This window comes from Spodoptera frugiperda, chromosome 2, assembly GCF_023101765.2.
Source record: "Spodoptera frugiperda isolate SF20-4 chromosome 2, AGI-APGP_CSIRO_Sfru_2.0, whole genome shotgun sequence".
NCBI classification, from domain to species: Eukaryota; Metazoa; Arthropoda; class Insecta; order Lepidoptera; family Noctuidae; genus Spodoptera; species Spodoptera frugiperda.
In genome coordinates, this window is record NC_064213.1 from 12,567,086 (window position 1) to 12,588,290 (window position 21,205).

General features: G+C 35.4%; 2 long non-coding RNA genes across 2 annotated transcripts; both read left to right on the forward strand.

Moving 5' to 3' along the window:
* The first annotated feature begins 3,457 nt into the window (after positions 1–3,457).
* LOC126911807 (uncharacterized) lies at positions 3,458–8,275 on the forward strand. Its single transcript, XR_007706303.1, has 2 exons — positions 3,458–4,072; positions 7,356–8,275. It is a non-coding gene; the product is annotated as an uncharacterized LOC126911807 (long non-coding RNA).
* Positions 8,276–18,732: 10,457 nt separating this feature from the next.
* Positions 18,733–21,038, forward strand: LOC118269261 (uncharacterized). Its single transcript, XR_007706297.1, has 2 exons — positions 18,733–19,148; positions 19,807–21,038. It is a non-coding gene; the product is annotated as an uncharacterized LOC118269261 (long non-coding RNA).
* Positions 21,039–21,205: the final 167 nt, after the last annotated feature.

Consider the following 21,205-nt stretch of genomic DNA (forward strand, 5'->3'; position numbering starts at 1 on the left):
GTTCCTTTAACACCGGTAAGACATTTGTACCCTTAGTACGAGTATTTTTTTACGGTAAATGAAATCGAAACGAGAACCGGTTCGGCGCTCTGATTGGTTGGTTCATTCGCACCGGCCAATCCGAGCACCGATCGCGCTCTCGATTCGTTTTCGTTCAACATAAAGCAAACTCGAACTAAGGCTACAGAAGAAAAACTTGAGTTTTTCGGTTTATCAAGTTTTCTAAGTTCATTCTCTTATTTGTAGGACGACATTACCTGACACTATCGTTCTTGTATTCTTGTACTGGCTTTCACAAAAATCTGTTGAGTAGTTTATAGTATTTTTTTTATGGAGTAGGTGGCAAACGAGTAAACGAGTCACCTGATGGTAAGCAATCAGCCCGCCCATGGACACCCGCAACACCAGAGGAGTCACATGTATAGACAGGTTTTAACAAAAAATGATACCTGTCCCCACGGGATTTCTCAAAAAAAATATCTTATGTTCTTTCTCAAGCCTTAGTCTCAGACTATCGTTTCACTTAATTTCCCTCAAATATTACATTATGTTCTATGGTTTACTAGATAGAGTCCCGGAATTTTAAGGCATAGTTCCTGGTCCTATGGGGTTTCCAAGATAAAAACTATCCTACACTATTTCTTTATTGCCCTCTACTTCGTCCGCGTGGAATAATGACTTCTGATAACAATTGGGATCTTGACTTTTTTTAATTTCTATTTATATTAGTTCTATACGCACTCTTAGTACATGCCCTTGTCATACATGGGATTTTGACTTATTGCCTTCTTTAAGATCTGTGTCAAACGGGTCTACCTTTATTAGTAGAATTTTTTGGGTCATAATTTTATTTTGCATAACAACGCATGGCAGAATCTTCATTTCGCAGAAAATCATTTGGTATACCGTCATTTGTAATACATTAAAACCGCATAATTTTATAAGACAGAATCATCTTTAGGCATAAATTGATACGCATAATAATTGAAAGGTAGAACCATCATATTGCAGAATGTTCACTTTCAGAATCGTCTTTTGGAATAAATTTCATAACCATAATAATTAAAAAGTAGAGCCATTATATCTCAGAATGTTCACAGTTATAATCGTCTTTTGGCATACTTTTTATATCCATAATAATTGAAAGACTCATCTATCACGCAAGCATGAAGCAAGCATGCAGCATGCAGCATGCAGCATGCAGCATGCAGCATGCAAGCAAGCATGCAGCATGCAAGCAAACATGATTGCAGTGCAAGCAAGCAAACAGCATGCAAGCAAGCATGTATTCTGTACGGCTCCGGCGCTGCGGGGCTTCGGCGGCCCCACGGGCTAATCGTCGCAGACGGCTTTCGCTCACCACCGCAGCTTCGGCTTGTTGGCCGGCCAGCCTCAGCCGCGGCGGCTCGCTCATAGCCGCCTGCTCCTCAGCCCGCGGGCCGCCTCGCCCCTCCGCGCCTACGCGATTTTAAATTGCACTCTAGGGGTAGGGCAAACAAGACTGCGTGCAGTCGGTTTTGCAGCGATTCGGTTCTGTCACTTCACTAACTTTTATTCTACCATCTTCTTAATATGCCAAGTGAAATTATGCCAAACAATCGTCGCTCTAAATAAACGTTATGTGAAACGAAATTATGCAAAATTAAGCTTTGCCAAACGTAATTATGCCAAATAAAATTCTACCATCTTAAAAGTATGCCTTTGTACATTCGGACATATAAACATTCGGCAAAACAAAAATTATATTAAATGATTTTTATGCCATATGTATATTCGTTTAAAGAAGATGCTGCCAAGTGTGTTATGCCAAACAAATTTCGGAGCATTAAAATTCTGCCAGATAGAGGGAACCCGTGTCAAACATCAGAATTGATTCAGTAGAAGCTCTTTATTCGCGGACTATGCGTTCCGTAAATATGCCGAAATAAAGAAACCGTGATTATGGAATGGTAATTTGTATGGGGTTATAGGGGATACGTTCCTAGATGACGAAATAAAGAAGCAAATTGTAGATAAAAAACAAAGTTTAATTGAATTTTCTGATGGATTATTGACTCAGATTGATTAATTATATATTATCATCAGGTTTAGGCAATGGTTTACGGATTTTTCTCAAAAAAGCTTCTTCAATTCAGACTGATATTCAACGATGATAATGCGTGGACAAAGGATAGCGAATGTTTTTTTTTATACCGATTTTTCGATTCGATCCGCGAATAAAGGAATTTTAGTTCGCGAATGTAGTAATTGGATTGCATTTTTTCAATCCGCGAATAATGAAAACGCGAATGAAGGAAGCGCTTTTACTGTACTTAAGTTTTCTTTATCGTGAGATCAAAACAGACATAGCTACTACATGTCATACAAAGTGTTCTTTTTTGTTTAATGAATTTTCCGATGAATTATAGTTTATTAATTTATTAATATAAAATATTGATTTAATTTCAATCATTTCGTCTACACACACCAAACTGTTGACCCCAATTTATTATCTTGGTTTCGGACCCAAACTATTTCTACGTTTTTTTTTTTTTATGTTAAATGGGCCGACGTTTGGCCGCTATCTCGCCTGATGGTAAGTGATGATGCGGCCTAGGATGGAGCACGTCTGCCCATAAATATCAAATATCTAAGTTGGTTTAGGTGTGAAGACTTGATCCGGAGCTGCGGACTATCTTGCGGGTTTACCGAGGCTCCGGTTTGAAAAGCAGGAGTAGGACATGCCTGGTACAGCAGCGGATATCCCGGATACACTCCATGTAGGGTCTCATGTAACTGTAAGTAAATAAATCTCACGAATTTGTTCTGAATTCGTTTACACATAGTGGCACACTTGATTTCGTTTGGGTTACTTACAATCGATTAAACCAAACAATCATTAGAACCAATTAGGTACATGTGAGAGACGCATATCTCCCTAGGGATGTGCCGTAAGAGCATTGCACCGTGGGCGCTCCGGAACAGGTTTATTGAGAGGAATCGCTGCCCCTTTCAGGTGTAGAGTGAGGCCACCGGGGTGATTTAGTGAGCTGAAAATTTATATTTTCTTAATGTTGAAATGAGTTTAGGGAAAAATATAATAAACAAAACATTACATGATTATTTGAAATAATTATAAGAATAATTATTATAATTTGTGAACTCATCATACTTCCTTACTGGTTGGTGTTTCCTTGTAAATTCGTTCGTTAATCCGGTGTGTCACGAGCCTTTTTGAATACAATACATAATAATGATTCGTAATACTTGTATTAATATAGACTATACGAATCATTAGAAGCTATGTAATTGGTGTTGTTTTATTTTTGATACTACGGTACTCATTTAAAGCTATGTAAATGGTCTTATTTTTTTATGACGATGGGAAACCTTCAATATACGCCTAACTCTTCGGGGATAAAAGGTTTGGGCAGAGAGAGCCGCGTCTACAGTAGTTACACTGCACAACTAAATAACACACACATTTAATAACAAAATTAAAGAGAATTAAATGTATGCTGCGAGTATCGGTAGCGATAAAAAAAGATTTTTCTAATGTCCATCCCTAAAGAGAGACGTCATACAGGCAACTGTCATCCGCACCATGCTACAGCGCACTAGGTATAGGCAAAAGGAAAGAGGACCTAATAAAATAAATCATGTACTTATTATTCGTGTGGCCAAATCATTACCTCCTTAATTAACCTAAGTATACCATATACGTAGCAGCAATATGATATATAAGCGTCAAAATACTGTCAAGCTATATAGTTGCACACAGCGAACTGAACTTAGCACACGTTAAGATGTCGTCGACCGTTGTCGTAGCGTTTCTTCTGATCGCTCTAATTTACAGTATTTTAGCTATTCCTATAAAAAAAGAAGAAATAGATACGAAAAATAATGTAGTTTCGTTTAATTCAGTGTTGAGTTCTAAAAGTGGTTTACAGAAAAGTGAAATTGTTTTACCTATTCAAAGTGACAACGGGGGCTCAAAAATGTTAAGAAGAATTAAGAGAGGTGTTATTCAAAACATTTATCTTTGTCCTTCCGACTTAATTTATTATCAAAAGCAGTGCTTCACTCCGAAACAGTAAGTGTTTCTTTTATTTTTTGTTTTGTTTCGCACACAGTTAAAGATAAAACGTATACATACTCATAATTATACATTGTATATATATTACTATGAATGTCTGTATTGTTATATCTATCTTTTATAATCTATTCTAATATTATAAAGCTGAAGAGTTTGTTTGTTTGTTTGTTTGAACGCGCTAATCTCCGAAACTACTGGTGCGGTTTGAATTATTGTTTTTGTGTTGGGTAGTGAATTTATCGAGGAAGGCTATAGGTTATAAAATATCACGCTATGATTAATAGGAGCCAAGCAGAGCGGGTGAATACGCGCGGAAGTATCTAGTGTAAAAATAAGTCGGGTTTTCTTTCCTGATACTATAACTCCAGAACGCACGAACCGTTTTCCATGGTTTTGCATTCGTTGGGAAGGTCTCCGGCTCCGCGGGGTTTATAGCAAAAAAAAAATCAGGATTTTTTTAAGAAAACAGGGAATATCATTGGTGTTGAAACCGAATTCGCCGGGTTTGCTAGTTTTATATATTTACAACCTTGGGGACATGTATTTGGGTGAATGATACCTGCGCTTATTGTTATTTTTATTTGTTTTTTATTAGCTGTATGCTGTGTCCTCTGTGAATTAAAAATATATTCATCTTTGAAAAATATTGAAACTCTCAGAATGTTCTTGATTTAAACTCAGAATGATCAAAAAATATATATTTTTGATCAGCATAATTTTAAAAACAGTCCCTACGATCAAAATGAAATACTCTCGAATGCGGTGTTGCGACTTTCGGAATCACAATTCAATCCATGATATTACTATTTGATAGTTTAATGTATGAAATCACTACATAGTATATAAAAAACAAAGTCAATTTCTCTGTACCTTTGTCCCTTTGTATGCTTAAATCTTTAAAAATAGGCAACGGATTTTGGTGCGGTTTGTTTAATAGATAGAGTGATTCAATAGGAAAGATTTTATGTATAATACATGCATAATATATCATCGTTGCACCCATGCAAAGCTGGGGCGGGTCGTTTGTAAATAATATTATTAGTAGCAAGTATAAATATGGTGGGTGACAAAATATATGATTGTTTCATTATTAATTTATAGTATTCAAAGCGACAGCTAGCATTCACTTTTATGTTCAGCCCGTAATAGTCCCACTGATGGACAAAGATCTCTTCACAATCCAAATAGGAATGAGCATTGTATAAATAGAGAGAGACATTTAAAGATGCTTTTCTACCAAAGATGTGCTGTGTAATTATTCTGCGAAAATGTAATAGCTAAGCTGTGAAACTATATGACCGTTTCCACTGAAAGCTATGTAGCTGTGTGAGTAAGATGTGCCGCCGCAAAGAAGCTGCACAAGGAAGATGCACAGCTCTAGTATGCGATGTATCGATAGTATGGATACCATTCATAGCACGCATTCAAAGCTCACATCTATAGCATGCATCCATCGCACGCATCTTTTCGTATAAAAAATATGTTTTAGTTGAGTCCGTTTCCACCAGTGCTAAGCTATGTGTACCAATGAATATGATTGGTGGAAGCCAAACGCATTCACGGCAACGTAGTACAGCACATATTTGGTGGAAAAGCACACTAATGCCCTAAGCTTAGATAGATAACACTTAAATTAAAGTCAATTGAAGAGACTTATTCAATTCCTGGGTAGATTTTTAGTAGTAAGATAAAAAGTGTATGTTTTATTTAATTTTAGTTTAAGATTTTACGCGTTCACGCGACAACAGTCCTCTGTGTGTGTACTTAATTACAAAGTACGCAGTACTTAGGTACACTCATGATTTACTATATAAGTATTAAAATTCCATTGAATTACATAATGTATACCTACCTATTTGATTAAAATAATTTTGGTATTGAACAGTTATTTGTTTTCCTTAACACAATAACAGTTTAAATAAGTTGATATGTCATTAATTACTTAAATTATACCTTATGCGCTGTAACAAGGTGCGGCTGACAGATGCCAGTATGACGTTGACGTCTCTCTTTAGGGATGGACATTAGAAAAATCTTTTTTTATCGCTATCGATACTCGCAGCATACATTTAATTCTCTTTAATTTTTTTATTAAATGTGTGTGTTATTTAGTTGTGCAGTGTAACTACGTGAATATACTTGTCAAAATAAATATTTTATGACCGAGCCCTGAGGTGTTTCAGAGTTTCAGTTTTACAGAACCGTGAAGAATATAAGTGTAGGTATATTAGTTTGTATATGTTACTAAAACAACCACGATCTTTCAGATTAAGTACCACCACGCATTATCAAAGGCGCCGGAAAATGTCTACTACATATTTGTGCTCAGATAAAGTCACTGTGGTTCGGGCAGAGAAAGCCGAGTCTACAGTAGATTTACCCACACAATTAAAGGTTTTTTAAGAGTGATAATTGAACGACACACGATTTTCGTTTTTTATTCTAAAAAAACATCGACTACCTATCGATCGTAGCAGTACATCCCATCACTAAACACGACTATGGCTTTACGTTATACGCATAACACTTTACTTTATTTTTCATTTCATTAGATTTTATTTAAAGACTAAAACATTCCAGTTGGATTTAATTTAATTAACTAGACTTCCGAATGATTTAACATAATACGAATGTGATAAATTTAAAATACTAAGGCATAATTTTTAAATCGCAGCAACTTTCAAGAGTGATACGAAACGTTACTGAATCTGTCAGCCGCACCATGTTACGGCGCATAAGGTATAGTTTGTTTGTCTAAACGGGCTAATCTCCGGAACTACTGAACACTAGTTACATCCGTGCGGTTCCACCCACTCTGCTCGGCGCCTATTAATCGGAGCGTTATGTTTTATAACCTATAACATTTGTCGATAGATGGATAATCCAACACAAAAACAATTATTCTAATCAAACCAATAGGTGTTTTTATAGAGTAAGCCGGTAAACGAGCAGACGGTTCACCTGATGGTAACCAATCGCCGCCGCCCATGGACACTTGAAACACCAGAGGCGTTACGAGTGCATTGGCGGCCTTTTGTTAACCGGTAACCTCACTCACACGACGAAACACAACGCAAGCGTTGTTTCACGTCGGTTTTGTGTGAGGCCGTGGTATCACTCCGGTCGAGCTGGTCCATTTGTGGTCCCATTCGAGGTCCTGAGAGTAGTGCGTTCAAATAAATAAACAAACTAGATTTATACATATATATATAAAAAATATAAATTTATATTTTAGTTACACGTATCCTACGTAAAATAACAAGTAATATTTTATTTACAGATACGAATTTGTCAAGAAGTTTGCTGACTCCGCCGAAGTTATTTAATATCGACTCGACACGACATCAACGCTTCGAGGATACGTCCGACGATACGACCTGCCAATAAGGAACAACGATACATTCGAAAACAAACAATCTATATTATATGACTACCAAAATATAAATTATTATACTTAAATTGTTACATAAATGTAGATTTCCGAGTAATTCAAAGTATTATTGAATATTTTCGACTTTTCGAAAATAATTTCAGTAATACACGGGGGGAATTATGCCAGGCAAATGGCATAGCCTTCATTACTATGTGACGAATATCCTTGCCGAATTGCCGCCATGAGATTTAGAGGCGTGCTTGCTTACGTCTTCAGCTTGGTGCGTGGTGAGACGAGCTCCGGCGCGATCTCATGGCGGAACGGCAGCAACGACTGTCGAAAACGAGGGCTGGGCTCGCTGTCATTGCAGCGGTAAGTCCCATTTCTGTGTAAACCTCTATGTACCTTGACCACAGAAGAGTTGTAATGTTGTAGGTTGTCTACAAATGCTACATCAATACAAGTATACAGCTCTACACTATTCCACTTAACAACAATACAGCTCTTCTGTAATCAAGGAACATGTAGCTGTTCACACAGAATTTAATACGTGATTAATTTAATTTAAAGATTTTTTTTTATTTTGTTGTTTTATGCTTTTGTAGACGAGTAATCTTGTAGTTTTATTTAAGTCATATGAGTGATCTCCATACTGTATAATTGTTTACATAATATATGTCTAGGTATGTATGTCCCATATTTATTTGTCCAGTGTTTCTTGTGTATTCTATATATTGTAATATTTACTGTATGTTTTATATGTTATGTATGGATATAATAATTAATTAATTATTGTTAAAAGATTTTAACTAAATCTCAAACTTTTACACCTACTGTTGTCTCTCTGCATCAAGGTTGACTATTAGAGAATGCCCAATTGGCATTAAGTCCACCATTGTATGAATGTACATAAAGTGTAAAATAAATAAATAAAGAGTGTTCAAATTAGCTTACCTAAAGAGAAAAATGCGCTTTTTGGCTTAACTACTAAGCGTATTTTTTTCTCACTTTTCGGATGTTGTCAGCCAAGATAACAACAAATATGAGTAGATTTTCTCCATAAGTTGTATAATTTTAATTTTATGTTGTATATATTTTAGTTATCTTATTTATTAAAATAATATATTATGTCAATGTATTTAAGTTCTTAAATTTTTATTCAATTTTAGTCTCTGAAGTGGTTTTAGAAAGCATTAAATGATATTGTGATCTCTGTGTTAAAAATATTTTTACCATAATTGTATTTATTATAGTTTTACGAGTTGCTTAACTGTTTGACGAGCAACTCGACTAGTTTCAAGCCATGCTAGAGGCTCAGTATATTGTTACCGTTACTTCAGATTTTTTTTTTCTATAATTTTAATTATTTACTTTTCTTTGTTATGTTACATCGTGTTATACATGTTCTGTTATGTGATTTTTTTAAACTAGATAATATGTTACTTGTCGTTTGCCTACCTCTACCTTATATATTTTTTTTGTTATAAAAATTTTTGGTTATTTATTTCATATCTTTTATTTACCCTTTTTTAAATCTGTCATATGTCACATTGTGTCCGGTATAACCACGGATTAAGGGGAGAAAATCATCCAATGACTTCTCCCGCCTTGGGCGAGGCGAGAAGGAGTGTCAGACTCTTACTGACAAAATACCACCCCGTTCCTACTCCTGCTTTTCGAGCCGGAACACCAGTTATCCGCTAGGTAGTCCGCAGCTCCGGGTCAGGCATCAGCCACATGGGCAATAGGCGCCATCTGTGGTGATCTGCTGATTCTTTGAGACGCGCGCGGAATGCGACCGGACGATAATAAACTGGTCATCATAAATTAATAATTTAATACAATATGTATATTAAATGTGGAAGAGTCATGCTTCGGCACGAATAGGCCGCACTATGGAAAATGGTAGAACAAGCGCATATCAAAAATGCTTTTTACGAATATCATAGTTTGGCTAATATGGCTATTTTATTAGGTTCTCTAATAGTGAAATTATAATATTCATTAAGATTTTTTCACTTAATACGCGAAAATTTTTTTTTTCATAGATAGAAATACATAGAAGACAGAAGTGCCAAACTCTAGTCTTTGCGTATCCATGTTTCAATACCATATTGTGAAAAAAATACTTGGTACAGATATGCAGTATTATACATTTTTAGAAAGGTTATTTTATGCTTTTTGCGATAAAGCTTAATGATTTTAAAAGTAAAGAAAAATATTTCATTAATTACTTAAAAAGTGACAGACCTTATTTTTCACTTATTTTTTTTTTCGTTTAAGGTTTTCAGTGTTACCCACGTTTGCCCAAGCGCTACTTTTTGTGTTGACTAGTAGTCTAACTATTCATAAATAGAATACAAAAAAATCAGCTGCGGATATTTGCGGTTTTAGAAGATATGAGAAAAATACTGATAAAAGTCAGAACCCGAAAATTGGTATCTTTTGCGGTTTACCACTTCACATGAACAATATGGAACTTTTTGGATATTTTCTTCATTATTTCATGATAACAAAGGGACCTTATCAAATTTGCACTCGGTTTGTGTGTGAAATTACAAGATAATAATGATGTAGGTACCAATTCGATATTGTAAAATCAGTATATAAAGAGAAGCAAAAACTATTCGAACCATCTACATTAATGTAACTTCAAGTGAAGCAAATCTCATCTTCGCCTATTATTTCTGCAGATTGTGAAGTGTTAAAATGTCTTCCTTCAGCTGTACCAAACGAGACTTCATAATCCCCTATATCGAGGGCGGCAAGACCATCGAATCATTATCCAAAGTTTTAGTGGAAAAGCTCAATGTTTCTGAAAACAACTTGTGTTTTATAATTAGTGACATACAAAGGCACATTCTTCCTATTTTCAACAAGCGCTGGGCCCTGGCATCTCGGAAAAAAGAAACATTTTTAAAGAAGAATTGTACTTGGTTGGACTCAGGGTATTCGTTAAATTTACCGGATTCTGAACAATATTCTACGCCATCAACATCTGGCCAACGAGGAAGAACATGCGTGGCTTATGGGGACTCCTCAGAATCTACCAAGAAGAGGAAAAACACTCTTCTACTCCAAGAATATGGTTTCGAGCATATAAAAAACGCCTATGTGCAGGGACTACGGGCTTTACGTGAGTACACAGAAGCTCATCTTGTCGAAGAATTAAGAACCGCTGACACTCAATACGGATTGTCCACCTTACACGCCTGGATTCGCTGCATGGAAATGATATTGCATATTTCCTATAATCTTTCGTTTAAGACTTGGTCTGCTTCAACTGAGGAAAATAAGAGATTAAAAAAAGAAAAGAAAGAACTTGTTCAAAAACGTTTCGGGAGGAGTTGGGATTAATCGTCGACAAACCTCGGAAAGTTAGCGGGAATACGAACGATGGCAAATCATCGGAAATAACAGGTGTAGATGAGGCATTGATTAAACGCCTATACATTATCTTACAAGTTCTTTCTTCTGGAATGATGATCGACCCTGAAAAATTTGAGGAATATGCAATAGAAACTGCAAAAATCTATGTAAGTAATTACGATTGGTATTATATCCGTTCATAAAATACTCATACACGGGGAAAACGTTATCAAACATTTTGCGGTGCTTCCTATTGGACAGCTATCGGAAGACGCACAAGAGTCTCGCAACAAAGACTACAGAAACATACGACTTCATCATGCCAGAAAATGTTCCCGATCTGCTACAAATGAAGATGTCTTTAAAACGCTTTTATACACGTCAGATCCATATATAACAAGTTTGAGAAAACCGTACGTAAAAAATGTAAAATAACTTGAAGAAGAGGCACTAAGTCTTTTAAACGTGGCACCTGAAAGTGAACCCACATTTACTAACCCTGATCCTGAAGTGGTATAAGTTAAAAATAATATTTATATGTATTTAGTTATTACTTATATTTGTACCAAGCTACATCATTTCCTGAAGCCAGAGTATAGGATGTAGCTATTAATAATATGATTTTAATTTAGTAAATTGTTTTCATATATATATTTGTTTACTTTGCTTGTTTGTAATTAACCATGGTTTAATCTTTTTAGTCATTATAAACTTGTATTCCACTTGAAATAAATTTTTAACTATTTTTTTCGTGATTTTTTTCCCATTTCTTTCATTCTATGCAAAAAAAACTTACATAGATATACAAGAAAACAATATAAACTACACATCATTCGAATCTCCAAACCTTACTGCATATTTGTGCCAAATTTCATCACGATACGACAAAAATTCATGAAGTTACAGATTTTTGATCCGATACCGACCTATATTTTCCATAGTGGGCCGGCTCGACCGTAGTGATACCACGGCCTCACCGAAAACCGACGTGAAACAAAGCTTGCGTTGTGTTTCGTTGTGTGAGTGAGGTTACCAAATGCCCAATTCCTCCCTTCCCAATCGTTCCAATCCCCGATTGACCAACAACCGTTAAATTCCCAACCCCCAAAAGGCCGGCAACGCACTTGTAACGCCTTTGGTGTTTCAAGTGTCTATGGGCGACGGCGATTGCTTACCATCAGGTGATAACCGCGTTACATAAAAAAATGTAATATATTACATCAATTATATAAAAATACGTCGGGTTTTCTTTCCTGATGCTATGACTCCAGAACACACGAACCGAATCGAACCGAACCGAGAAAATTCTGAAAAGGAATTCAAGAAAAAAGCAGTAAAACCAGCTGTTTTCCTGCTTTGCTAGCCCGCTAGTTAGTCCATAGCGTCTTTTATTTACCCTAATATCTTGTTCATGAGTTACTTAACTCGTAGCGTGGTAATAGCACTGGTATTGCGGGTATCCCAGATAACCAGGTATGAGCAACCAATCTATGTCGGTGACTCACAATTAGGGGCCTTATATGAGTTTGCTTTACGTTCAACGAGATCGAAACGAGAGTGCGATCGGCGCTCTGATTTACCGGCGCGCATTAAGCAACCAATCAAAGTGTCGAACGCGCTGTCGTTTCGATAAGTAAAAGCTAAACTCATATTAAGGCTACTGGTGATCCGTCTTCTCGTTTGCCGACCTATTTCGTAGTTGGGTAAAATAATGCAACATCATGCCTTTTATCTCCGAAGAGATACACTATGTACATCCACTTTTTACCATTTATGTAATAAGTGCCAAGAAATAGGCAGTGACCCTATTGCCATATACTGAGCACAATTCCAGAGAGCCCAGTAATATTTTGCCCGAAAAGGGAATCGAAACCGACATCCCGGTAAAATAATTAATGGAATAACCAAATAACAAGTTGTAGATTAACAAGAAACGAAGCTTGCACAGTAATTACACTTTCGTGATTGTACCTAAATTATTGAATCATAATATGACATTGAGTGTGTTATCAACAGGTTTAACCACACCACGCCGCACCACGCCATAAAATATAATAAGTATACGAGTAGGTAAAATATATACATACCGTCATAGTAACAGACCCCGTGGCGACTTGATAGTCTAACAATTGTGAATGGAAATTACTTATTATGTAAATCCTTTTTTTGGTAGTGTTAACGTAGGCGTACCCACGACGGGTTAACTACATACATACAAATCGTCACGCCTTTAATCCCCAAAGGGGTAGGCAGAGGTGCACATTATGGCACGTAATGCCACTCTGTACACCCACTTTTCACAATTTATGTTGTAGGTAAGTCTCATGTAATAGATGGTGAGCCTATTGCCATATACCGGGCACATTTCCAGACTCCGTGATACTACTGAGAAATTTTCGACAAACCGAAAAAAGCCCAGCCATCCTTCGCCCGACCCGGGAATCGAACCGGGTTAACTATATCCAATATTAAACTAGCTAAGCCAGAAAACTTCGTACCGCTGCAAACAATTTTTCTTACCTTTTAAACATTCTTAAATCCTTAATTCTAGATAAAAAGTTTGCTAAATCTGTCTAGCCGTTTTCGAGTTTCAGCGAGACTAACGAATAGCAATAGACTTTTTGTATTTGTATATAGAGATTTCCAAAGATTATCTGTTAAAAACAACTATAGTAAACTATAACATAAATGAACGAAAGTTTAAATTATGAAATGTTCAGATATTCTACGACTTATAAATAGAATAGAATAAATAATAGAATTATGCAAAGATATCCGAATGGTTACGTATTGATGACAGTAGGTATATACGTAATTTTCTGTGATCGAACGACCAGCGACCAAAATATTAGGTATTACCTTATATGGTCATAGAATTCATTTAATGTCGTTATCATCAACCGTGATTCATGGTCACGAGGTACCTACTATTATCACCTGACTCTTTTTTAGTGTACATTTTTTATTTACTTTTTTTTTTAAATGGGGTTAATAAATGAATACTCGTAGTAGTTAAATTGTTATTTTTTTGGCTTTTACAATGTTATGGGTTATCAAGAAAACTGTAATTAAAAACTGTGGCACCAAGATAAAAGAACTGGCTTGCCTTTTTTAAGGAGGGAAAATCATTTATTGATCCTCATTGGGTGAGACGAGAGAGTGTCAGACTCATTTTTTTAAGGGGGAAAAATCATCCAATGACTTCACTCGCCAAGGCGAGGCGAGAGGGAGTGTCAAACTCTTACTGAGTAAATACAACCCTACTCCTACTTGTCGAGCCGGAGCCCCGGTAAACCCGCTAGGTAGTCCGTAGCTCCGAAGGAGTGTCAGACTCTTACTGACTAAATACGACCATACTCCTACTTGTCGAGCCGGAGCCCCGGTAAACCCGCTAGGTAGACCGCAGCTCCGGGGGAGTGACAGACTCTTAGTGACTAAATACGACCCCGTCCCTACTCCTGGTTGTCGAGTCGGAGCCCCGGTAATCGGCTCCTGGTCGGACATCAGCCCCCTGGGCCCCATCTGTGGCGGTCTGATGACTTTTTGCACGCGTGCGGAACACGAAGCGATAATAATAGTTTTGATAAACATAATACGTGAAGTATAAATTATGTAAATTACTTTTTTTTATTTAGTAACACATAGATATTGCTAAAATTTAAGATTATTTAATTATTGTGACGTTACTCACAGAAGCTTTTTTAATTTATACCTTTATAGTTTTCCTCAATGTTCTTCGATCTTGAATTGTTTAAAGTGAGTCACTGCTGCCCAAAGGCTTCTCACACGGAGAAGGTTTGACCATTAATCGCCACAATTGTTCAATGCGAGTTGGCGATTTATTTTATTTAGTTATTTTATTCTAAGGGGGTAAATAAAACGAAGGATAGAATAAGATTTGTCCAGTAGGCAGGAGTGCACATTACGGCACGTAATGCCGCTATACAATGTACACCCACTTTTCACCATTGGTGTTATAAGTCCCATGTAAAAGGGAATGAGCCTATTACCAAATACTGGGCACAATTCCACACTCCGTGCTATTACAGATAGAAAAACCGAAAAAAGCCCAATAATACTTTGCTCGACCCGGGAATCGATCCCGAGACCACTCGACCAACGTAGTGTAGTAGTAGTAGGACATAAATATAGTTATGATATAGGATAGGAGATGATGACTCAATACCATGACCGTTTTTCCCCGAAGATGTTTGTAATAATTACACAGGAACAGTCATTGCCTGAGTCTGGAATCGAACATGACACGCCATTAATTAATGCGTCTTTAATATCAGTTAGTAAAGGATAAATATATAAGAATTGTGATAGCACATATAGTATATGGTGCAACCAACATTGTTTCGAACCGGTGATCCTACCGGGACTCTGACTCGAAGCAGGAGTAAGAACAGGGAGGTGTTTTAGTCGGTAAGAATAAGGATGGTGACGGGGTATGAAAATTAAAATACTATTTAGTCCGTCAGTTAGGTAATGAAAAAATATTAGACCCTTATTTTTTATTTTGATTTCGATTCGATAAGATAGCAATACTAAGATAAAACGTATCAATATTTAGAAGTGCCTATAATCGAAATGCCTATAAGAGAAATTTTCGAATAACCGAAAAAAGCCCAGTAATACTTTGCCCGACCCGAGAATCGAACTCGAAACCCCTTGTCCGGCAGTCGTATTTGACCTACTCAACCACTGAAACAGTCCAATATTTTCAATGTACAGAATTATCACTTTTACAGTTTTATTTTATGTATAGATACAGACTGCCTCGTTGACCGCGTGGTTGCAAGTGCGACTGCCGGGCAAAGGGGTCTCGGGTTCGATTCTCGGGTCGGTCGAAGCATTACTGGGCTTTTCTCGGTTTTTCGAAAATTTCTCACTGGTAGCACGGAATCTGGAATTGTGTCCGGTATATGGAAATTGGCTCACCACCTATTACATGGGACTTACAACATAAACTGTGAAAAGTGAATGTACACAGTGGCATTACGTGCCATAATGTGCACCTCTGCCTACCCCTTCGGGGATTAAAGGCGTGACGATATGAATGAATGAATATAGATTATGTTAATTTGATCACGCGACGCGTTGCACAATACCAAATCACTCATCCATTGCGTTAAAATGTAGGTGTGTTCACACTCCTCTGTCTAACCCACCGGGGAAATACAGAATTTGTAATATTATACAATTTTAACAACGCGAACAAGTCTGGTCAAGTTCGCGAGGTATATCCCCGGGCGTTGCCAGCTATTCGTACAAAGACAAAATTACTAAATATGTTGTGCATTTTTTTTATTTTAGCCACATTTTAACTGATGCAAGTCGCGCGATTCAAACAATTTATGTACACAAATGTTATGAAATATAAATGTTATACCGCATTTATGTGAACGTGACTCATTTACACCAGTATGTACATAATTATACATAATATATATTAATTGCTTGACCCATTATATACATACATACACATTATATACATATACACTGACATATTATATACAAGTAGCGGGTGTGTCTTTTGTCATACACATAATTATTACGTAAAGACTCTGAACTTCATAACATTACGAATATTATATTATATGTAACGTCACGCCTTTTATCCTCCAAGGGGTAGGCAGAGGTGCGCATTACAGTATGTGATGCTATTGTACAGTGTAGGTATACCCACTTTTCACCATGTATGTATGTTATGAGTTCCATATAATAGGGAGTGAGCCTATTGCCATATACCGGGCATAATTCCAGACTCCGTGCTACTACTAAGAAACTAAAGCTTTGGCCGACACAGGAATCGAACCCGAGACCCCTTGCCCGGCAGTCGCAATTCCGACCACTATAAAAACTATAAATTTATCAAAAATGTTAATCTGATCCGGGAATTGGACTTGATGACGTACATTACCAGTTGCTACGAATCTTACGTACTTCTTTTGTTTCATCAACAGTCATCAGTCTTTGCATGCATGCTCGTCGGTTAAGGGTCATTGAACTAGTTTGTACTTAGGTCCCTTTACCACGTCATAGTTAGTACAAATGTACCACGACTTTTATTCCCCGAAGGACATAAAGGGCTGACTAAGACTTATTTCTAGGACCGATGACTAAATAGGGGACTATTTTATCTTTCAGATATGAAAAAAAAACTCTTTAAAGTTTGCATTAGTTAGCATCAGTTTAATTGTAATTATTATGTATATAGTCATTTTGGGTATTTTACTCAGTAACAAAAATTTATTATTTAGACTTTTCAAAAGAATAAAGTTATTTAAAACAACATTTTTTAAATAATATTTAATTATTAATTATATAATTTATATATTAATATACAATGTGATAGGGGTGAGACTTCTAACCCGTTAAGGCTGAGTACTACATCTAATTTTATCGACAAAAAAAAAAATATGGGGGGTTGAACCCCTAATTGAAAATATTGAAAAATAGTGATTTTTTCGGTAAAAATAATTCACAAATGATTTTTTTCTCACCAAAACATTATCAAACATATGAAAAAAGTAAAGTAATAAATATTTTACATTTTAATATAATTTCTATTTTATTAATATTATAATATTTACAAAAAAAAAAAAATTTTCATCAATTGTTTCTACTTACAATGCAATACTTTCATTGAAATGTAACTAGAATACTTAATATATCAATAAAAATATGGATTTTGGAGAAAGAATGTAAAAAAAAAAATGTACCAACTTTTACTGTTTAAAGACGAACCGTTAATACCTCTCACATAAATGTCGTGTGAACAGGTTCGGTATGAATCATACAGTCAATGACGACGCCGCTAACCAGACAGGAAACTAATGCTCAAATAATGTGATAGCCCTTTCTACGTCACACGTAGCTCATTCCTATGAGCTCATGCAATCATAGGGTCCCGAAATCTAAGGCGAAGTCCATAATATTAAACGGGACATTACTATATGAGTCATACAATGATCATTTTTTATGGGGATTGACAGGCAAATTGAGCTGTAGAATCATTTGATACGCAATCGGCGCTATCGTGACATTAGACGAGTTACAAGTGCGTTACCGATCTTTTCGGTGGGCGTGGTCATTCGGTAACTTTACTCTCGCATTGAAACATAATGCAAGCGTGGTTTCACGGTTGTCTGTAAAAGCTGTAGTCGACTCAATCATGGCAAAGCATGGCTCAACAATGTCCTTCTTATTACGGATTTTGTCAAATTTTTTTTTGGACACCAAATGACAATGCATCATTCATCGAATATTTTTATTGTGATTCACCAATATGTAGGTGATCCGGGTCTCAGAGGTCTGTGGGCGCGTGCGTGCGTAAATTCACCGACGACATAAAGAATCCTAGCATAGGATGTAAATCAAAGTCAAAGTATTTATTTCAATTAATCCTAAATTAAGGCACTTTTGAAACGTCAAATTGAATTGTCCGTCAGTCTGTCTGGTAGGAGCTCGCTAAGAAAGATAAAGTTCAATATAATCCTTGATTTTAATTCACCACAGCACAATTAAATCTATATGTCTACTGTATCAGTTATCTTATCAATAATAATTGCAAGTTGAATCCGGTGATCAAGTGCAGTGCATTAATCTTGCCTGATAATGAGAAATATCACTGATGTAATATTTATGTTTCTAGTCATAGATAAGGACGCGTAATACTCATTTAAAGATAATTCAATTATTACGCGAACATAATAATATGTAATAACATAAAACAGTATGACTTTATACTGCCAAATATTATGAAAATTCAAATTATTCTCATTACTATACTCATTACTCTAATTTAAACTATTTTATTTCTTAAGTCATTGTATAATAATATACTTTGAACAGATGGGAATTACTGGGATTTCCTTTACCTTGTTTAAAATATATTCATGATTTATGGTATAGCAGCGTGGTAGTGGTTAGTGACGTATAGGGGCCAATTGACGCGCCTGTTGTGGTCCCCTTTAAAAACCGTAAGAGCAGCGGCGATATTACATTCGCTCTTAGTCAGTAGAAGCGACCGGTGCGGCCAGACAACAAAATGGCGTTTAAATTATTCACATTATTTACCTTATGTGTATTTCTTAACATTGTATTCTCATATCCTACGAGAAATGAGATTAAAAGTCTTAGTACAGATGACTCAGTCATCAGTCCGTCAGTTTCGGTGCCTAGTGAAAATTCTATTGTGAAATTATATGTTGTTGATGAAAGTAAATTGAGTGTTGTCAAGCGGACAAAAAGAAATGTTATTGGAAATGACAACTGTCCTCAAGGACAGAGGTGGTTCTTGGACGAGTGTATCACTGAAGAAAAGTGAGTGTCCAATTTTTTTTTTTACTTTTGTAGAACTAGCTAGAGTAGTTTTTCAAACCTATTTGGTTTGCAATTAGGTCGAAATTCAATCAAAGCTTTGCAGTGTAAAGAAAACGTTGCTTGTTAACATCTGTTCTGCACCTACATTATAATCTTAGCTTGTTATGTTATTATTTTTTTGACAGGGGGTTTTTACACTCTATGTTTATAATGTGACCTTATTTTTGTAAGAAATTATTTATTTTGACTGCATGGCTGGAGTTCTCGGTAACTACAAATGCATATTTGTTTGATGGTGTGAGTCACGAATTTATACTGTCATAACTTACTTAGTTCTTTACAAATACTACTTACTAATGCACAATAAAGAAAATCTTGGGTGGCAACAAACATTTGTTTGGTACCTGATCGGAATTTCCGATACCTTAAAAGGATATGTAGTTTATTTCATTACCTACAAAATAAAAAGGAAAATTGGAGAATTATCCTTTTATGTCGGAAATATTTGTACCTATTTAGAAAAAGCTTCCAAGTAGTCACATTCTTGTGATGCAATAATGATTTATATTGAACTGAATATTTGACCCAAGAGGCCAACCAAGGACATTAATAATATGTTTAAAAACCTTTTATTTAATTGCACATTTCTTTGTTATAGGTATCAGATAATGATGGGAGAAGACAAGAGATAATGAGAAGCTTCTTCTTTAAATTAATTTCTACTTATTCGACTGGACAATAAGGAAAACCAGGTTGAAACAGTCTACACATAAATATAATATGCCTATGTGACTAAAAATGTATTTATGATTAATTTATTAATACGTTAGTTTAAAAATCTAGTCATTATTGTAAAATAATATTCTTGATGCCTATGGAAAGGGCTGGGCTCAGATAGCTCTAGGAACAGACAAATGGAAAAGGGTCGGGAGGTCTTTGACCTACAATAGGACAACCATAGCTAATAAAGATTCTTGCTCGTTCTTCTCCATTCGAAGCTACACTTTGGAACGAGCACATAGCTTCACTGACAGACAGACTGGCGGACAATTCAGTTTGACGTCACAAAAGTGCCAAATTAAGAATTAATTGAAACAAATGCTTTTACTTAAACAAATAATATTCTTCATTGTACTAGTTATTGTACTAATTATTATTGTCAGTATCTATTACTTAACATTATACATTCTTCGAAATATTTATTCCATTTTCTAGCATTCAATTTCAATTTTTTTTCATTATGGAAAAAAGATTATGAAATGAAATGTAACTTGTGGTGAGCATTTAATTATTTATTATTTTATAATTAATGTTAACGTCAATTATTTTTTAATGTTAGTCGATTTAAGACTCTATTGCTGTGATAAAGCTTTATTTAGTTGTAATAATATTTATTATTATTTTATAATTAGTTTAATATAATAGGTACAACAATTGTGTCAATTTACTATGTATATTAGTCCATCCAAGTAGGTGCAATATTTGTATAGGTACCTAAGTATTTGTATTGTAACTTATTTTTACAATGTATAAGTATAATTACTATGTTTTTAATATTTATTTATGAATTTAAAAATCTTGCTCAATTTTTTGTAATCTTAACGCACTTTTTATTAAGTTTCTTATTCGTATGTCTATGCAAAAGTTGTATGATGAAATTATGACTACAATACACACGTTTAACGCCAATAAAGAGAACATGCAATTATTGCGAAACAATTAAAATGAAATAATATTATAAATGAAGTAATGTATTGAATATTTTGTTGATAGCTCTCTTTCTATTTATTTATTACAATTCTTTGTGAAATTATCTCAGTATATTTTTGGAAATACTTTTATACTGATATTATGACATGTATTTTTAAAAAATAAATGTTTTGTTATTTATTGAATTTTTTATTTGAAATTTCACCTACTTCTACTACATAATGGTGATGAAACTTTGCCCGATTTGACTTGAGATGCTAGACACCTATTAACAAAGGATTTCTGCTTAAAGCAGGAGTAGGAATAGAGTGATATTCAGTCAGTTAGAGTCTGAGACTCTCTCTCGC